At 62.7% G+C, this 10,721-nt stretch overlaps 1 long non-coding RNA gene across 2 annotated transcripts; it reads right to left on the bottom strand.

Moving 5' to 3' along the window:
- Nucleotides 1–99: 99 nt before the first annotated feature.
- LOC140643410 (uncharacterized) lies at nt 100–5,187 on the bottom strand. 2 transcript variants are annotated; one of them, XR_012039569.1, is made up of 4 exons: nt 4,882–5,187; nt 4,077–4,134; nt 2,381–2,550; nt 100–672 (listed from the first exon to the last, which is right to left on the bottom strand). It is a non-coding gene; the product is annotated as an uncharacterized lncRNA (long non-coding RNA). The 2 variants fall into 2 exon arrangements; XR_012039570.1 differs by lacking the exon at nt 4,077–4,134.
- Between the last annotated feature and the right edge of the window lie 5,534 nt (nt 5,188–10,721).

Below are 10,721 nucleotides of genomic sequence, written 5' to 3'. Positions count from 1 at the left end.
CTATACTGTGAGCGGTTTTTTTTATGTATTGTTGAGAATGAATTTTATGGAAGGGTTTATTTTATTTTTATTTTATTTTTATTTTTTAGACTAGGAAGCTGAAATCTCGCAATAAGCTCATCTCGATCATCCAAAAAATATAAAAAAAAAAAAAAAAAAAAATTTCCGCATTCCCTGCCGTCCCGTCCCTGTGTGTCCAGACCAGGTCGTGGTTCTCGAAGGCGAGCGAAAGCACCGTGTTTATCCAGGGGCTGAGGGAGGGCACCCACCCAGCCGGGCGCTGAGCACCCACCGGGCTCCGGTGAGGAGCCAGCAGCACCCGCCCGCCGGCGCGGTGCCGGCTCGTGGGGGAGCAGCGATGGCAAAACCTGGCCTTCGGTCTGTGTTTTATATATATATAGATTATATATATAAATATCTATATTGTGTACAGCGACTGTGGGAGAGTGGAAAGCGAAGGCGGCAGCGAGGCTGGCAGGGGCCGGCAGCCGCGGCGAGGGGGTGGTGAGGGCTGGGGTGCTTCGCTGTGGCCGGGCTGTCCCTCGGGAGCAGCCCATCGTGGGCGCTGGTTCTGCGTGTTGGTCTCCGTTCCGCCTAGCTTCGTCCTTAGACACGCCGCTTTCGTCCTCGACGTCGTGCTGATGGTAACCGGATCACCGCCCCATTTGGATTCTGTATTTTTTTATAATAAAATAAAAATAAATGTCGTGTGAGGCCCTTGCTTTCGAGAAATGACTTTTCCCTCCCTCCGCCGCAACGCTTCGGGCTGAGCCGCGCCGTGTCCCTGGGGGGGTCCGGCCCCCCACGGGCACCGGGAGCCACCGGCCGGGGCGAGCGGGGGGGGCCAACGCCGGCACCGGGGCGACCGCGCTCGGCTCCGTCCCCGCTCCCCGTGCAGCCCTCTCCCCCGGTGCAACAGGGCTGAGACGCCAGACCGCTCTGCCGGGTGGTGTGTTAATTACGGGAAGGATTTAATTACCGCGTTAATGAATAATAATGGATATTAAATTAATTAATATGCAATTGTTGATAGTACTTAATTATTGGAGGCGATGCAGCCTGGTGGGTGGGCGCTCGAGGCTGGGATGCTCCAGCGTCTCCCGTGCGCTGCCGCAGCCCCGGCTGCTCGCCCGCCTCTGCCTCAGTTTCCCCCGTGCTGGGGCGGCCTTGGGCCACCAACCGGTGACGTCCTGGAAGCCACCAAAGCCGGGACAGGCTGCTTGTACGCGGCATCGCGAGCGTCCTCTGCTAGCCCTATCGCGACTCCCACCCCTTGAAAGAGCAGACCCAGCCGGGGAGGGGAGGGCACCCCCCGCCTGCTCTTTTTTCCCCTCAAATACTAAATAACTTTTTTGTGTGGCCCGTGTTCATTCCCAGCGTTTAATGCGTATTTCAGCATAATTAGCAGAACAGGAACAATCGGCTGTTAATTAATTCGGGCTCGTACAGCTGATCCGAGGCTCTGAAGTTTGCCACGAGAGGGTGAAAGACTAATTTTGCTTTTTAATAAGGGCCATCTGTGTGCCAGGAGCCGGGGGAAATACCAGCACTGACGGCCGGGGAGGTGGGTGCCGCGTCGAGCTCTGCGGTGGCTGCCGGCTCTGCCAGCGATGGGCTCACGCAGCGAAAAGTGCCGGGGAAAGAGCCCGGCAGGGACTTTCCAAAAAAAAGGCAATTTTTTAGACCCACTCAGTAGGTTTTTTTGAGGCCTGACTCATGATTTTTTTAACATTGGGGGTTGGAAATACGGAGTTAAAAATAGCAAACTGGCAGGCGCAAGGCTGAGACGGATCATCGTTAGTAATTAATTAATAGAGTCGTGGATTTTTACGGCCTGAAAGGGATCATTTAGATCTGGCAGCCCGTCTCTCTTGCAGCGGCGTCGAGGTTTGATTTAAGGACTCGTGGTGATGGAGAGCCGGTCCAGCCCCGGATGCTCTTCCCCCTGCATCCCACCAGGGCCGGCCCCGCTCCCGGCACCACCAGGTATCGCCCGCCGGTGCAGTCCAGTCCTTCATTATATTTAACGCAGGGTGGGATGGGGGCACACGGGGCTGGGGCTGCCGGTGAGGCTGGGGCACGGCCGGGCTCCCTGCATCTCCCGCCTGCCCCGTGCACGGGGTCCCGGCGGCTCGGGGGTCTTCACCAGCCTCGTGCAAAGGGGAGAGGGGACGCGGGGACCCGCTGCAGCGCCCGCGTGCTGCGAACGCTGGCGCACGGGTGGTTGGAGCCGGGTCATTAACGCGGCTGATAATTGGGGCTGAAACGGCCACCGCGGAGTCGAGCCCCTGGTCGAGGGAAGCTCAAGGTCCTGGCACCGCGTCCCCTCCCAGCGAGCGGGGCCGGGGTCATTCCTTTCCCGAGCATCGCTGCTTCTCACCGATTATCCCATCGGCAGCATCCGTGTCGCCGTGTCACCGTGCCGGTGAACCGCGGCTCCCTGCCTGGCTGGAGGCTGCGGCGATGCCGGGGGGGATAACCCGCCGCAGCAGACGGGCTGTCGGGGAACGGGTTTCCCGTCTCTCTCCATATTGGAAGTGTCTGGCACTGCTGGAAAAGAAAGAATTCCTCTGCACGCTGACCCGGAGAAATGAAACACGTCTTAAATCTCCTCTTCTCTGTAAACGTGGCGGTGTGTGCAAAGGAAGGGAAGGAAACGGCCCCCCAGCCCCGGGGGGGGTCCCGACCCCCGATGGGAGCCTCCCCCCGGCCCCGTGACCCCCTGAATATCCGTAGTCCCGGCTGCAATCGGATTTTGCTGGCAGCTGGGGAGGGCGAGGGCGCAGGGACGAGCGGGGGGCCGGGCTCCCCCAGGGCGGTGGCTGGAGCGGGGGAGCCAGGGCCGAGGGATGGGATGGGATGGGATGGGATGGGATGGGATGGGATGGGATGGGATGGGGCGTCCCCAGGACCCCCTCGCCCTGGGGTGCCGCTGGGCTGGGGGGGCCACAACCGCAGGCAGAGCAGCTGCCGGGGCGATGCCCCCGAGCGCAGCCGGCACCGCGGGCAGGCGGGAGGCAGCGGGAGGGCGTCACCTATGGCTGGCGGTGTCTGAAATGGGTTTTACGGGCCCGGGTCTCCTCTAGCACCAGCTTTACGTTGTCGCTGCCAGGGCTTTCCAGCCACGTGGGCGCTGGCGGCCCCGTTATGCCGGCGGTGAGGGGTTCAGGGCTGACGGAGGTACGACTTCACCTCCCCGCACTGCACTAAGGGCCGATTTACTCTGGGATATGGCTGCGGCAATTAATCGGGGGTCCAGGGCTTGGCGCGGGGGTCCAGGGCTGTGCCCGCCTTCCAGAGGTTCAGGCGCAGGGTGGGACGAGGGCGGCTCGTGGAGCTCGGCTTTCCACGTGCCGTAATTCCTCAGCCGAGCGGTGGAGGGGAGTTCTCCCGGCACGGCCCTGCTCCAGCGCACGCTCTCCCTTCTGCACCCTCCTCCTCCTCTTCCTCCCATCCCGGGACACGCTCGGCTCCATCTCTCTCCAACCAACTGCCAGACTCGCATCTGGCCACAGAGGCGGTGGCGGGAGCTGCCCCCTGCGATCCCGAGGGGACGAAGCTCGTGTCTGTGTGGGGCGGCTGCTGGGGTGCCAGCGGCCACGGGCGAGGTTGGGTCACCCCCGCCGCACCTCCAAGGGCACCTTTGGGGGGTGACAGCCCCGTGGCTGTGGCCCCGCGGCCTCCTGCGTTGGTGCTCCCGATCCGCTCCAGCGCAAAGGCACCAGGGCCAGCCCCGGGGCAGCTCAGGGGTCCCGAGCCCCCATGGCGGCAGCTGCCTGGTCATAGCAAGCACGGCTCCGAGGAGAGCAGCTCCTGTGCGTCTCCGCCAGCACGCCGCTCCTTGCTCCATTTCAGCATTTCGGCGTTAATACTTCTTTTTCTTTTAATCCCACGAAGGCAGCGGGCACACCGTGCTCCGCTGGCCCGTGGAATATCCTGCCTGCTGCGAAGTTACGGCTGCAGACAGTGCAGGAGTCCGATCCGCAGCTTGCTCAGGAGTGTGTAGCCTCCCCAGCCCTGGTGACACCATCCAGGTTTACACCTGGGTGAGGCTCAGGATCTGGCCGGCAGCTCACCAATTCCCTCGGAGCTTCTCGGCTTCCCTCCTCTTGGTCTTGCTCCAGATTCAGAAGCCTGCAGGCGAAACGCAGCCAGAGGAGGGATGCTCAGCCGGGCGGGCCCGATCCCTGCCATGCTTTGCAGTGGGGTTTTGCCCATTTGCACCGCGGAGGGGCCAGCCCGGTGCCTGCTCGTGTGGGGATGCCGTGTGCCGAGGGAAACGTTCACCGTGAGGACGGGCTCAGCTGAGCCCTCCCCGGAGCTGCTCGAGGCAGAGCAAGGGTGCTGGGAGCACCCCGTGCTAAAAAAATTATCCTTTCTGCAAAGCCTGCTCGATTCCCCAAACTTGCTGGCACCCTGACCCCCCTCCGGCCAGCCCACCCACTGAAATGCTGTCCCCCTCCCCACCACGTGCTCTGGGCTCCCTCCCTGCGAGCTGCCCCACATCCCCTCCCCAGCATCTGGCTCCAATTTGCTCCGTTTACGTGAATTCCCCGAGGCCGGGCTGCCCCTCGCCTCCCTGCGTCCCCCGTGGCGTTGCGCCTTTGCATGTGGCTTGTGGCTGCTGCAGAGCTCCGGCTCCCGGATGCACCGGCTTGCACGGTGGCCACTGAGGTTGCACGGTGGCCACTGAGGTTGCATGGTGGCCACTGAGGTTGCACGGTGGCCACTGAGGTTGCACAGTGCCATCCGGCTCCCTCTGCCACCGCAGTCCCCCAGCAGCCGTGCGGAGCAGAGACCCGGCTGCAGCAGGGCCGGGGCCTTGTCCCCACGTCCCCTGGTGCCTTCCCACGCAGGGGACGACAGCGTCCCGCAGCTCACCGTGAGCTCACTGGCACCTCCCAGGCTCCGTCGCTTCTCTCCGGCAGCTCCCGGCTCCTGCCCCGTTTCGGCATGGCTCCGATAAAAGCGTGCATCCATCACCACGAGACGTGGCCGGGCTCACGGGGGGAAGCGCTGATAAAGTGGCGCGGGGGGACCCACCGTCCCCGCTGCTTGGTTTCTGCTACCTGGCTGTCACATCTGCACTTCATTCCCTGCCTCCCCGCCCGCCATCCCTCTCCCCAGCCTTATCTCCTGATAGGGACAAGCGATACAACCCGAAACGTTTCTGTAACAAGCTGCCGGCTGCTGAGCACCCAGGAAAATACCAGATGGGGGGGGATGATTTATGAAAATAACGCGAGAGCGGAGAGCGGGGAGTTTGCCGAGCCGCGGCAGAGACGAGTCGCACGCGGTGAGGGACGCCGGCTCCCATCGCCGCTCCCCGAGCATCACCAGCCCCTTTGCTCCTGGCTGATCTGGATGCGGGGCCGTGCCCGGTGCCGGCGGGCGGCTGGAAGGGGCAGCGGAGGGGGGAGGCGGGTCCGCGGAGCCCCCGCGCTGTCCCTTTGCGGCCATCGATTTCCATGAAATAAGCCAGCCGGGTGTGTAATTGCGCACAGCGACGGCAGCCTCCTTTACATGCCGTTTGGCGGGGCCCTGCTCGCAGGAAATGAAACTTTCAGGCCATTAGACATTTATTTTTCTTCAGCTGTTAATTCCCCCGCCCCGGGGAGAGGAGGGGGCGAGGGCGGCCTCGCAGGGGGGCATGGCGGGTGGGCTGGGGCTGCTGCAGCCCCCCGGCCGTAGGCAGTGATGGGTGAGAGCATCTCGGGAGGTCAGTGCATCTCGCCTGCACCCGCGGCACCTTCCCTGCCCCATTGCCCCCATCCTGAGCCTGGCTTGGCCGGTGGGAGAGGCGAAGCCGGCGCCGAGCATCCGCATCCCTGCTCCCCGCCGGCCCCGAGAGCTTTGCCGGGGAGTGATTTCTCCCCCAGGCACGGATCGAGCATCCATTCCCCTCGGCGAGCTCCTCTCTCGCAAGGTAACCGGCATTATATTCGGACCAGTTGCTCCAGCATGATCCTCCTGAATGTTGCACAGCATGTACACGGCATCTTATGTAAAATACATGCCCCTGGGTGAGCCTTTTAATAGCAATGGCTCCTGCCCGGGGGGCGGGGGGACCGCTCTCTGCCACAGCAGTGCCAAGAAATGATTGAAAAGTTGGGGCTCGCCGTAGGAAACACCCTGCTGGGGGGAACAACGTGTTTTCATTTCTCTGCCAGGTAACAAATGAAAAGAATTGCAATGAATGCTAATGGAGCGGGGAGCGGGATGCTGCGGAGGCTGCCGGGGCTGGAGCTGGGGCTGGGCAGGTGCCGGGGTGAGCGGGAACAGGGGGGTCCGGCCCTGGGAACGCGGGAGCTGCCGGGGGACCCCGGTTTCGCAGGCTGGAGCCAGCCACGCGAAGGACAGCACGCCCTGGCCCAGGGCTGGTGGGCGCTACGGGGAGGATGCTCTGGGATGCTGTACCAAAATCGTTTCTTTTTGTAGCAAACCAGAGCCGGGGGAACGCGCCAGGCCCCAAAATTCCCCTTGGCGGGAGCTCCCATCCCCGGGGAGCCCGTCCCGGCTGTCGCCTTCCCTGTGCCACGGCCGAGCTGCCGTTGAACCGGCTCCTCGCGGGCAGCCGGCGAAGGGCTGCGCCGGGCTGAGCTGTTTGTAAATGCAGCCGGTCTGGAAAGCGGGAGGATAAACACGGATGAATAGCCTTCATCCACTCCAGTAAATATTTTATATCACACACCAAGAAAAGACACTCCTATTTAAATGATTTATAAAGGAAGATCATGTAGAGGTTTCTATAAAATATGTAGGGCTCCTAATCCCGACATCATCAAGCAAAGAGGACTGAAATCATATATTACCTTTTCAACAGCCTCGCCGGCTGCAGGGATAGAACTGACAAATAAAAGTGTGTTTACAGCTTTGGGGCTCCTCTGGGGAGAGGTAAATCACGGCAGGGGTGGGAAGGGGAAAGGAAGCCGGAAATTAAGTGGCAATTTCTGTCCGTCATGGCAGCGCGGGGGGATGCCGGACTTGGGGGGACCCCAGTGTCCCCGTCCCGGGCAGTCACGCTCTGGGTGCAGCGATGCTCGTCCCCCGGCGGGACCCTGCGGGCTTGGCACAGGGGACGAACCCCTCTGCGATGCCCGGAGCCGCGCCGGGCTCCGATGGGTTGGTGCACGTGGCGGCCGTGCCCTGCTCCGCTCCGCAGCGGGGCTGGACCGAGAGCAGCCATCAGGGATGGGGTTTCCATGGGCACCAGTGGAGTCAGGATCAGGCCCGCAGGGATAACCTCAGGGCCGGCGTCCGCTCCCTCCACGCCGCCACTCGACGCTCCCGTTGCCCCATCCTCTCGACCGAAATGGACCCTTGGACTCAATAAATGGACCCAAAAGGGGACCCAAACGGACCATTGGGTCCGTTTGGGTCCCCTTTTGGGTCCATTTATTGAGGCTTTTTTCCCCCCGCAGATCCATCCGCTGCCGCCATCTCCTCACCGGGAGCCGGGGGACCCGCAGCCCCGGCAGACGGCATGCACGGCCGGCCTCTGGCAGCAACGGCGGCGATTTGGCATGCGGCGGCGGGAGCCACCAGCCGATGGGGCCCCGGCCGCCACGTTATTAAGGGATTAGCAAGTTGTCTTGGCGCTCAATTGTAGATAAGTGCCGCATTTTGTATTATCTTTTCACGCTGCACCGCGAAGGATGACAAAGAGACAACATGGGTGTCATGGCCTTCAGCATATCATTAAGGGTAATTTGTCGTGCCGGGAAGGGGAGGGCGAAGGGAGAGAGGGAAGGAGAGGAGGCGAGTGAGGAGAGGGAAAGGCAGCCCGGGAGGAGAGAGGGGATTAAAAACTAAGGAGAGGAGATTAGGAGTGAAATGTGAACTGTATTCAGAGGCAGCCAGGCAGGGAGAAGCAAATAGGCGAGGAGGGGACGGCCATGCCGCGGGGGCCGAGGCGGCAGGAGGAAGGCGCAGGGCTGGGGTAGGGGAGGCGGGATGGTGGGCAGGGCAGGGGGGGCTCCAGAGACCCCCCCTCTTCTTCTCCTGCACAGAAGAGCCCCGAATCCATCCGCAGCCTCAAGCCTATGCGTTAATCTACAATAATCAGCAGCCATCCAGGCCGGTGTGACAGGCAGCAAGATGCACACCAGAGGACTCCAGCGAAGCCATTTGCCCCTTTCAGGACTGAGTGGCCACAGCCATTGCCCGGGCCCGGGGGGCTCGGGGGGGCTGGGGGCACGGCAGGGGGTGGCCGGGGCACAGCAGCAGCTCCTCGGTGCAACCCGCTCCTGGTGCAACCCAGTCGGTGCAACCTGCTCCTGGTGCAACCCGCTCCTCGGTGCAACCCGCTCCTCGGTGCAACCCGCTCTCGGTGCTCCCGGTGCAACCCGCTCCCCATGCAACCCCCTCCTCAGTTCAACTCACTCCTCGGTGCAACCCGCTCCTCGTGCAACCCACTCCTTGGTGCAACCCGCTCCCGGTGCAACCCACTCCTCAGTGCAACCCACTCCTCGGTGCAACCTGCGCCTCGGTGTAACCCTCTCAGTGCATCCTGCTCCCGGTGCATCCTGCTCCTTGGTGCAACCCCATTTCTCACAGGCTTTGCAGCCCCCCCAGCCCCATCCTCATGCAGCTCCTGGCAGCCCACCCCGTTAGGAGCCGGGGTCTGCTCCCCCCTCGCTGGGCAGCGAAGGGTAAAAGAAGGAGTAATAGCAAGAGGAAAATGTAGCAGAAATCCAGCAAAGCCCCCCAGGCCTGGGGAAGAGGGGGCTGAGCGGGCAGTGGTTTGCTCTATCGGTCAATCAATCAATCAGGAATAAAGGCGCGGGTATTGATCGGGAAGATGGCTTTTCAGGGGCCGGGTAATGGAAATACGCATCTGGAGACAGTCAAATGGAACCGCTAATGCTGCGGTCACTGCTAGGAGGAGAGGCCGACCTGATTTGCAGGAGGAGAAGCCCTGCGACGGCAGCTCACTCTCACCCGAACGCCGCTTCGGCCCCTTCCCGCAGAGCCCGGGTGGCCGAATCCCCGTGGGGCGGCGAGGGGCTGGTGCCAGCCCCGGGGGGATGCAGCCACCCTGGGACGAGGGGCACCCAGGTACCACCGTGGTCCCCCAGCCTCTTCCTCCACCGCAGGGACCGGGGCTGCTGGGGATGGGGACGGGGACAGGGCATCCTCCCGCACCCCCTCCCTCCCCTCCCCTTCTGATAATCCTATTTTTGAACCAGGGGATTAGGATCAATACTTCACTCCTAATGCTGTGGTAATACAGTGTTACACCGCCAGCGCCAGTTCCCTGCTGAAACACTTAAGGTAGTTTAAACCCATTTGTGCCAGGCAGTGCCGTGAATCCACAACGAGCTCCTTGCACGGCTGAGGCAGAGCGGCAGCGGGGCAGCACAGCGGGTGCCGGCCTGGCAGCGGCAGCTGCCCGCATGGCTGCTGGCCAAATCCAGCCCTGGGTGGCCACAGCCAGCGAGGGAACAGTGGCCCTTTGAGCCCAGAGGGCTTCTAGACCCTGAAAGGGCCATGCTGGGCAGGGGCTTGCATGCACCAGGGCCGCCGCCGGGTCCCCTGCAGCCGGCCAGGCAGGAGCCGCGAGGGACGTGCAGGCAGCGGCTGCCCACGCTGCCTGTCCTGGCACCTCTGCTGGCCCTGCTCTGGGCAGGCGAGCCCTCACGCAAGCACCCCTAGCGCAAGCATCCTTTGTGCAAGCACTCCTCGTGCAAACACCCCTAGCGCAAGCATCCCTCGAGCAAGCACCCCTCGTGCAATCGAGCCCTCGTGCAAACAGTCGTGGCCCCTGGGTTTTGGGTGACCCCGGCTCTGCCCCGGGCTTTGGGTGACCCCGGCTCTGCCCCACGCGCGGGTGCCTGAGCAGCCCCTCGCCGGCCGGCGGGGTGGTCCCAGCGCGGGGCGGGGGGAAACCCGGCCATCTTTCACTCCAAATTGGCTGAGGGGTTTGGAGGCAAACTCCCAGGGAATAGAAACACAAATATTTCCATCCAGTGCTATAATTATGAATTAGAGCAAAGCTCTGTCTTTATTAGGTGCTAATAGAGATAAAGGGGGTTTTGAAATGCAAGGCACAGCTATATAAATGCTAATTCACCCGGAGACCTTCCTCTCTCCCCAGACCGCAGAGAACCGAGGTTTCAAGGCAACTTCTCTCCAAAAAAAAAACCCGGCCGAGCAAACTCCAAGAAACCATCTCAGCAACTTAATTAAGTTTGTTTAGCGATGCAGCAGCTCCTCTCCACCGGGCCACCCTGGCATCAGCGATGCCCCGGCAAACCCCATCTACGGGGTCCAGGGCAGGAGCTGCCCGTGGGGCCCGGGGAGGCAGCGAGGGGCTGGCGGGGGACCTACGGCATGTGAACACCGAGGCGCGGGGAGGGCCGCGTCCCCTGTGCGCACGGGTGGCGCGGCGCGCGCTTGTGCACGTGCGGACACGGCGCAGCGTGCGCGCGCCCGCACGCAGCCGTTGCGGCACGCACGCGGATGCGTTGCAGCACGCGCGTGCGCGCAGGCACGGTGGCGTGGCTCTCGCACCCCTGGGCACGCGCGCTGCCCTTCCTCGAGGCACCGAAGCCGGAGGAAGGCGAATCGCCGCCCCACGCCGCCGGGCAGGCTCTTGGCCGTAGCGGCACAGCCGCGGCCCCCGTTGACTGCAGCTTTTGGATCTATAATGCTGCACGGAACAGCCTCGCCTCCCCTCGCCCGCCCGCGTTCCCCACCTGGGGACACCAGCCCCAGGCTGA

The sequence above is a fragment of the Ciconia boyciana genome, chromosome 24 (assembly GCF_034638445.1).
Source record: "Ciconia boyciana chromosome 24, ASM3463844v1, whole genome shotgun sequence".
NCBI lineage: Eukaryota > Metazoa > Chordata > Aves > Ciconiiformes > Ciconiidae > Ciconia > Ciconia boyciana.
This window is presented reverse-complemented; position numbering and strand designations above follow the sequence as displayed.